The sequence below is a fragment of the Pan troglodytes genome, chromosome 1 (assembly GCF_028858775.2).
Source record: "Pan troglodytes isolate AG18354 chromosome 1, NHGRI_mPanTro3-v2.0_pri, whole genome shotgun sequence".
In the NCBI taxonomy this organism is placed as follows: Eukaryota; Metazoa; Chordata; class Mammalia; order Primates; family Hominidae; genus Pan; species Pan troglodytes.
In genome coordinates, this window is record NC_072398.2 from 1830155 (window position 1) to 1838159 (window position 8005).

Genomic DNA, 8005 nt, shown 5'->3' on the forward strand with positions numbered 1-8005 from the left:
GCCCGCCTCGGCCTCCCAAAGTGCTGGGATTACAGGCGTGAGCCACCGCGCCTGGCCACTTTATTTATTTTTTGAGACAGGATCTCACTCTCTCATCCAGGCTGGAGTGCAGTGGCAGCATCATAGCTCATTGCAGCCTTGAACTCCTGGGCTTAAGCTATCCTCCTACCTCAGCCTCCCAAGTAGCCGGGACTACAGGCATGCTTCACCATGCCTGGCTAATTTTTTAATTTATTTTTTTGCAGAGACAAGGTTCACCATGTTGCCCAGGCTGGTCTTGAACTCCTGGCCTCAGTCTCCCAAAGTGCTGAGATTACAAGTGTGAGCCACCTTGCTGGCCGAGGTTTGTATTTTTAAAGGTGGCCCTGCTGCAGTGGGGTGCAGAGGAGAGAAAAATGGGGTATAGGAGGATAGTGGGGTGCAGGGGGGAGGGGACAGTGGGGAACAAGGGAGAAGATGGTAGGATGCTGGGGAGAGGGCAGCGCTGGGGGATTTCAGGTGAGTTTCAAGGCCACTGAGCTAGGACAGGTGAGATTCCAGCATGGAGCAGTTTGGAGGCAACAATATGGGTGAAGAGAAGTACAGAGATTTGAGAAGTATTTGGGCGGCAAGCTGGGAGGCAAACTTCCAGGTTTCTACGTGAGCACAGGGGCGATGTCTTGGGGAGGAAGGAATATTGCAGCAGGAGTTCAGTGTGGAACATGCAGAGTGGAAGGGTAGCCATGGCAGGAGACAGCTGAACATGCAAGTCCAAAGAACAGAGAGAGCTTTAGGCTGCTGGGGAAATGTTGGGGGTCTTGCCCTGTTGCTGTAATTGAAGTTGTGAGAGTAGATGAGGTGGTCAGGGAAGAAAGCACCCACAGACAAGTGGCCAGGCGCAGTGGCTCAGGTTTGTAATCCCAGCACTTTGGGAGGCCAAGGCAGTGGATCACTTGAGCCCCGGAGTTCGAGACCAGCCTGGGCAACATGGAAAAACCTCATCTCTATAAAAAATATAAAAATTAGCTGGGTATGGTGGCATATGCCTGTAGTCCCAGATACTCTGGAGGGTGAGGTGGAAGGATTGTTTGAGCCCAGGAGGCGGAGGATGCACTGAGCCCTTGATCATGCCACTGTACTCCAGCCTGGGTGACAGAGCAAAAACCTATATTGATATGGTTTGGCTCTGTGTCCCTACCCAAATCTCATCTCAATTTGTAATCCTCGTGTGTTGAGGGAGGAACCTGTAATCCCCATATGTCGAGGGGGGCAGGTGATTGGGTCATGGGGGTGTCCCCCATGCTGTTCTGGTGATAGTGAATGAGCTCTTGCGAGATCTGATGGTTTTATAAGTGTTTGGAAGTTCCTCCTTTGTCTCTCTCTCTCTCTCTCTCTCTCTCTCTCGCTGCCTTGTGAAGAAGGTGCCTGCTTCTCCTTCCACCATGATCGTAAGTTTCTTGAGGCCTCCACAGACATGCGGATCTGTGAGTTAATTAAGCCTCTTTTATTTAAAAATTACCCAGTCTCAGGTAGTATCTTTATAGCAGTGTGCAAATGGACTAATACATATAGCAAAAAAAGCAAAAACAAACAAAAAACAAAAACAGACAAGGGAGGCTGGATGCAGAGGGCTGGCTGGGTATTTAAAAGTCAAGAGGGAGTTTGTACTGTTATAAACAAAGGGTTGGATAAATAAATGGGGAGTAGATATCATCTGTGCAGAACTCCAAATGATTTACATAGATGATCTGCCCTCGAGGAGTGGTAGCATAACACTGCAGTCCTTAGGTGTGGATTGTTTATAGTGACTGCCTCTCCATCCATATAGTGTGGAAAGGAGGAAAGAGTCACTGTATAATGGACAAACCTGACAATCATTCCCTGAGGCAGGTGACCAAGGCCAACATCAACAATGATAAGTCAAGTTGACAGTTTGAACCCTTGAGAATGAAGTACTGAGAAGGGCACTTTACCTCTGTGGTCTTCCAACCCCAAACCTTCCTCCCCAAAACTCTCATCTAACCATGAGAAAATCATCAGACAGACTGGGCAAAGTGGCTCATGCCTGTAATCCCAGCACTTTGGGAGGCTGAGGCAAGAGGATCACTTGAGCCCATGAGTTCCAGACCAGCCTGGGCAACATAGTGAGATCTCGTCTCTATTTAAAAAAAGAAAAAAGAAAATCATCAGACAAACCTTGATTGAGGGATAGTTTACAAAGTACCACAGTACCTCAAAACCATCAAGGTCATCAAAAACAAGAAAGTCTGAGAAACTGTCAGTCAAGGAGAGACTAAGGAGGCAGGACAGCTGGGTACAACGAGACATCCTAGATTGATGTCCCGAAACAGTAAAGAGACATAAGGTGAAAACTGAGGAAATCTGAACAAAGCATGGACTTTAGTTAATAACGTATCTACATTGATTCATTAATTATAACGTGTACCCAACAAATACATTAATAAAATACTAATAATAGAAGAAACTGAGTGCAGAGTTTATGGGAACTCTCTGCATTATCTTACCAATTTTTCTGAATGTCTAAAGCTCTCTTCTAAAAACTAAAGTTTACTTTTTAAAAAACCGATATGAAAATTTTCTCTGGCATCCTAATGTGTTGTTTGGGATTCCCGAAGTGGGGAATTAATGAGATAATTTTAGTTTGGCAAATGGATATAGTATTAAAAACATAAAGTTACATACTGAAAAGTTATTCTTTTCTTCACCTCTTCTGGTGAGATCACACAGTGAGTCTTCTTCAGTGCTAGGATGTCTTCATGGCTTCTTTGACACTTACTAATCTCCATTATTTAATGACCTCAAACTCATAGTCCCAGCTGGACTCCAGTGTCTACAGTTCAATAGCATTGCTTTGTTTTGAGTTCATCTTCAGGCACCTTTTTTTTTTTGAGACGGAGTCTCGCTCTGTTGCCCAGGCTGGAGTGCGGTGGCTTGATCTCGGCTCACTGCAAGCTCTGCCTCCTGGGTTCATGCCATTCTCCTGCCTTAGCCTCCTGAGTAGCTGGGACTACAGGCACCCGCCACCACGCCTGGCTAATGTTTTTATTTTTTTATTTTTAGTAGAGACGGGGTTTCACCGTGTTAGCCAGGATGGTCTTGATCTCCTGACCTCGTGATCTGCCCACCTCAGCCTCCCAAAGTGTTGAGATTACAGGCGTGAGCCACTACGCCTGGCCCTTAGACACCCTTTCTTTATGGCAAATGCTACCGGTTGTCCTTTTATGTGAGCAATCTGAAGTTTCTTTAAAGAACTTGATTGCAGTTATTAAAAGGAAGAACATCAAGTATACTGGTTGACAATGGTGACTTTTACCTGAGCCCTGTGAGTGTGAATCAAAACAATCTTCCTACCCTTTGTGTCCTGGAAATGGCTTCCAGCTGATAACCTACAGGTCCAAATTAACTACCTGGAGAAGGTTTTATGATTCGTGGCTTACATCCTGTCCTTGAGTAAAAAATCTTTGCGTTGAGTTCCTCAAATCTCATCGTGCCTCCCCTTCTATTCCAAAAAAATAGCTACTAAGATTTAAAAAAAAAAAAAAAAAAAAAGTAAAAAAAATGACATACCTTCCTCACAGTTTGTGGACAGAGGACAGACAGAACTCAAAGTCATCCCTCTGCTCACTGGGATAAATGTGTATCTGATGACTTCCTTTGGAAAGGCTAAGCAGAAACTCAAAAGAATGCAACCCTTTGTCTCTTATCTACCTATTACCTGGAAGCCCCATCCTCGCTTCAAGTTGTCCTGCCTTTCCAGACTGAACCAATGGACATTTTGTATGTGCTGATTGATGTCCTATGCCTCCCTAAAATGTATAAAACTGAGCTGTGCCCCGACCACCTTGGCACATGTCATCAGGACCTCCTGAGGCTGTCACGGGTGTGTCCTCAACCTTGGCAAAATAAACTTCCTAAATTGACTGAGACTTGTCTCAGATACTCTTTGATTTACAAAACATTTATCAAATTATGTCTGCCTCCACAGCCTTAATTTAGTTGACACAGCAAAGAACTTCCCTTCCTCACATGACCTAGATCTCTCTAAGAGATGTCCCCTTGTTGACCTGGCACAAGGCCACACACAGACCTTCCAAATTCCCACTCATTGCCCCACAAATGATTAGGCTGACTCCCTGTACTCACCGATCCACCAGAACAGAGTGCTGGTTAGCCAAACTCTCCTTCTCCCAGGCCCCTGATCCTGGACCTACCCTCAGCCTGGAGCAGCAGACAGCCCCTCCAGAGAACAGGCTGGACGCTGGATAAAACATTCTCTATCTACTCTCCATTCACCCCACCTCCCACCCATCCCTTCATGAGGCTCCTCCCATTTCCCCACACTTCATTCTTCTTAGCTTTAGTTACTCTTCCCTCTAGAAGAAAAACCCCTTTCTACCCAACCTTTGAGACGCTGGCAGATTTCATTTTAGGAGCGTTCTCCCTATTGAAATAGTCCCCCTCTTCCTATTACAACAGCCCCTTCCTCTTCCTCTTGTAATAATCCTTTTCTATAAAGTGACTCCTTACCAAGTCTGGAGTTTTTTTTGTACTTGACACAGTACAGGTGGTATTCGCAGTGGCGATGTAATGAAAGTGGTCTGTGAATAAATTAAGAATCAGAAATGCTGTAGTCATAAGACAAAATAAGACAGTGATTTGGAGAGATATCTTCCCATATTCATTATGAATCCTTGCTGTTCGGCTGGATGCTGTAATAATCATGAGCTCAGGTCTTTGTCACTCAGGCTAAAAAAAGTACCTGGATTTGGGGGGTGTTTAATAATATTCTGGGTGTGGTGGTGCAAACCTGTAGTCCCAACTACTCAGGAGGCTGAAGCTGGAGGATGGTTTAAGCCCAGAGTTCAAGTCCAGCCTGGGTCACATTGCCAGACCTCATCTCAAAACTAAATAAACAGGCCAGGTGCCATGGCAAATACCTGTAACCAGCACTTTGGGAGGCCAAGACGGGCAGATCACTTGAGCCCAGGAGTTCGAGACCAACCTGGATAATGTGGTGAAACCCAGTCTCTACTAAAAATACAAAAAATTAGCTGGCTGTGGTGGTGAGCACCTGTAGTCAGCTACTCAGGAGGCTAAGGTGGGAGGATTGCTTGAGCCCAGGGAGTTGAGGCTGCAGTGAGCCATGATCATGCCCCTGCGTTCCAGCCTGGGCAACGAGAATGAGATTCTGTCTCAAACAAAAATGAATAAATAAAAATAAATAAACATGTCTAATCAACTCACCTGTTTAACTAACATTGCATATATTGCATATGTGCTTTTCTTTCTTTATGTCTTCTTTTTCTTTTCTTTCTTTTCTTTTTTTTTTTTTTTTTTTTTGATACTAGTTCTCCCTCTGTCACCCAGGCTGGAGTGCAGTGGCATGATCATGGCTTTCTGCAACCTTGAACTCCTGGACTCAAGCAGTCCTCCCATCTCAGCCTCTGGACTACAGGTGTGTGCCACTACACCTGGCTAGTTAAAAAAAATTTTTTTGTAGAGATGGGGGTCTCGCTATGTTGCACAGGCTGGCCTTGAACTCCTGGGCTCAAGTGATCCTCCTGCCTAGGCCTCTGAAAGCACTGACATTATAGGCATGAGCCATCAGGCTCGGCCGACATCTTGATTTTTAGCCCACTGTGGCCCGTGTGAGATGTCTGACTCCAGAATTGCAAGATAATAAATATATTTTATTTATTTATGTATTTATTTTGAGACGGAGTTTCATTCTTGTTGCCCAGGCTGGAGTGCAATGGCGTGATCTCAGCTCACTGCAACCTCCACCTCCCAGGTTCAAGGGATTCTCCTGCTTCAGCCTCCCGAGTAGCTGGGACTACAGGCATGCGCCACCACACCCGGATAATTTTGTATTTTTAGTAGAGACGGGTTTCTCCATGTTGGTCAGGCTGGTCTCAAACTCCCGACCTCAGGTGATCTGCCCGCCTCGGCCTCCCAAAGTGCTGGGAATACAGGTGTGAGCCACCATGCCCAGCCTAAATATGTTTTATTTTAAACAATTAAATTTGTGGTAATTTTTATAGCACCAATAGGAAATAATACAACACACATCTATAGTTATATATGCTATATATACATGCTATTGTATGTATAAAATATTTTTGAGAGATTTACATAGCAATGTTAACATCATTTCCTCTGGAAAATGGAACTGAAGGTCTAGGTGATAAAAGGTCACAGGGAGATTTTTCATGTTATTTTGGTTTCTCCTTTTGAATTTTGAAGGTTGTTTTTTTTTTTCCTTTTTCTTTTTTTTGGAGACAGAGTCTTGCTCTGTTGCCCATACTGGAGTGCAATGACATGATTTCGGCTCACTGCAACCTCCACCTCCTGAGTTCAAACGATTCTCCTGCCTCAGCCTCCCTAGTAGCTGGTATTACAGGCACACAACATCACGTCTGGCTAATTTTTATATTTTTAGCAGAGATGGGATTTCACCATGTTGACCAGACTAGTCTTGAACTCCTGACCTCAAGTGATCTGCCTGCCTTGGCCTCCCAAAGTATTGGGATTACAAGCGTAAGCCACCACGCCCAGCCTGAGTACTGTTTTTTTGTTGTTGTTGTTTGTTTGTTTGTTTGTTTTTTGGAGGTGGAGTCTCGCTCTGTCATCCAGATTGGAGTGCAGTGGCGCCATCTCAGCTCACTGCAGCCTCAACCTCCCGGGTTCAAGTGATTCCCCTGCCTCAGCCTCCCGAGTAGCTGGGATTACAGGCACATGCAACCACACCTGGCTAATTTTTGTACTTTTAGTAGAGATGGGGTTTCACCATGTTAGTCAGGCTGGACTTGAACTCCTGACCTTAGATAGTCTACCTGCCTCGGCCTCCCAAAATGCTGGAATTACAGGCATGAGCCACAGCGCCCAGCCCCTGAGTAAATTTTTTTTTTTTTTTTTTGAGACGGAGTCTCGCTGTGTGGCGCAGGCTGGAGTGCAGTAGCACGATCTCGGCTCACTGCAAGCTCCGCCTCCCGGGTTCACACCATTCTCCTGCCTCAACCTCCGGAGTAGCTGAAACTACAGGAGCCCGCCACTACGCTCAGCTAATTTTTTGTATTTTTTAGTAGAGACAGGGTTTCACTGTGTTAGCCAGGATGGTCTTGATCTCCTGGCCTCGTGATCCACCCGCCTCAGCCTCCCAAAGTGCTGGGATTACAGGCGTGAGCCACCGCGCCTGGCCCTGAGTACATTTTTAAACATTGAATTAAATTTAAATACTTTTCTTTCTTTTTTTTTTTTTTTTGTTGTTGTTGTTGTTGTTGTTGTTGAGACGGAGTCTTGCTCTGTCGCCCAGGCCGGAGTGCAGTGGCGTGATCTCGGCTCACTGTAACCTCCGCCTCTGGGGTTCAAGAAATTCTCCTGCCTCAGCCTCTTGAGTAGCTGGGACTACAGGCGCCTGCCACCACGCCTGGCTATTTTTTTTTTTTTTTTTTTTTTTTTTTTTTTTCTGTATTTTTAGTAGAGACGCGCTTTCTTCATGCCGGCCAGGCTGGTCTCAAACTCCTGACCTCGTGATCTGCCCACCTCAGCCTCCCAAAGTGCTGGGATTATGGGCGTGAGCCACCATGCCCAGCCTTAAAAACTTTTTTATATAAAAATTAGCCAGGCGTGGTGGCATGCACCTGTAATCCCAGTTACTGACTGAATGGAAATCAGCCTGACTCCCAGGCTGACACAGGAGGATCTCTTGAGCCTAGGAGTCCGAGGCTGCAGTGAGCTGAGATCGTGCCACTACTCTCCAGCCTGGGTGACAGAGCAAGACCTGTTTCAAAACAAACAAAAAACCCATTTTCTTCTTGGTGGATTTCTCTGCTGTATGTCCTAGGCAATCTCTATCCCTTCAACATTAAAGGGAGAATGTACTCTCCCAGTGCTGTGGTTTGAATATGGCTTGTCCCCACAAAAACTCATGTTGAAACCTAATTCCCAATGTGGCAGTGTTGAGAAATGGGACCTTTAGGAGGTGATTGTACCATGAGGCCTCTGC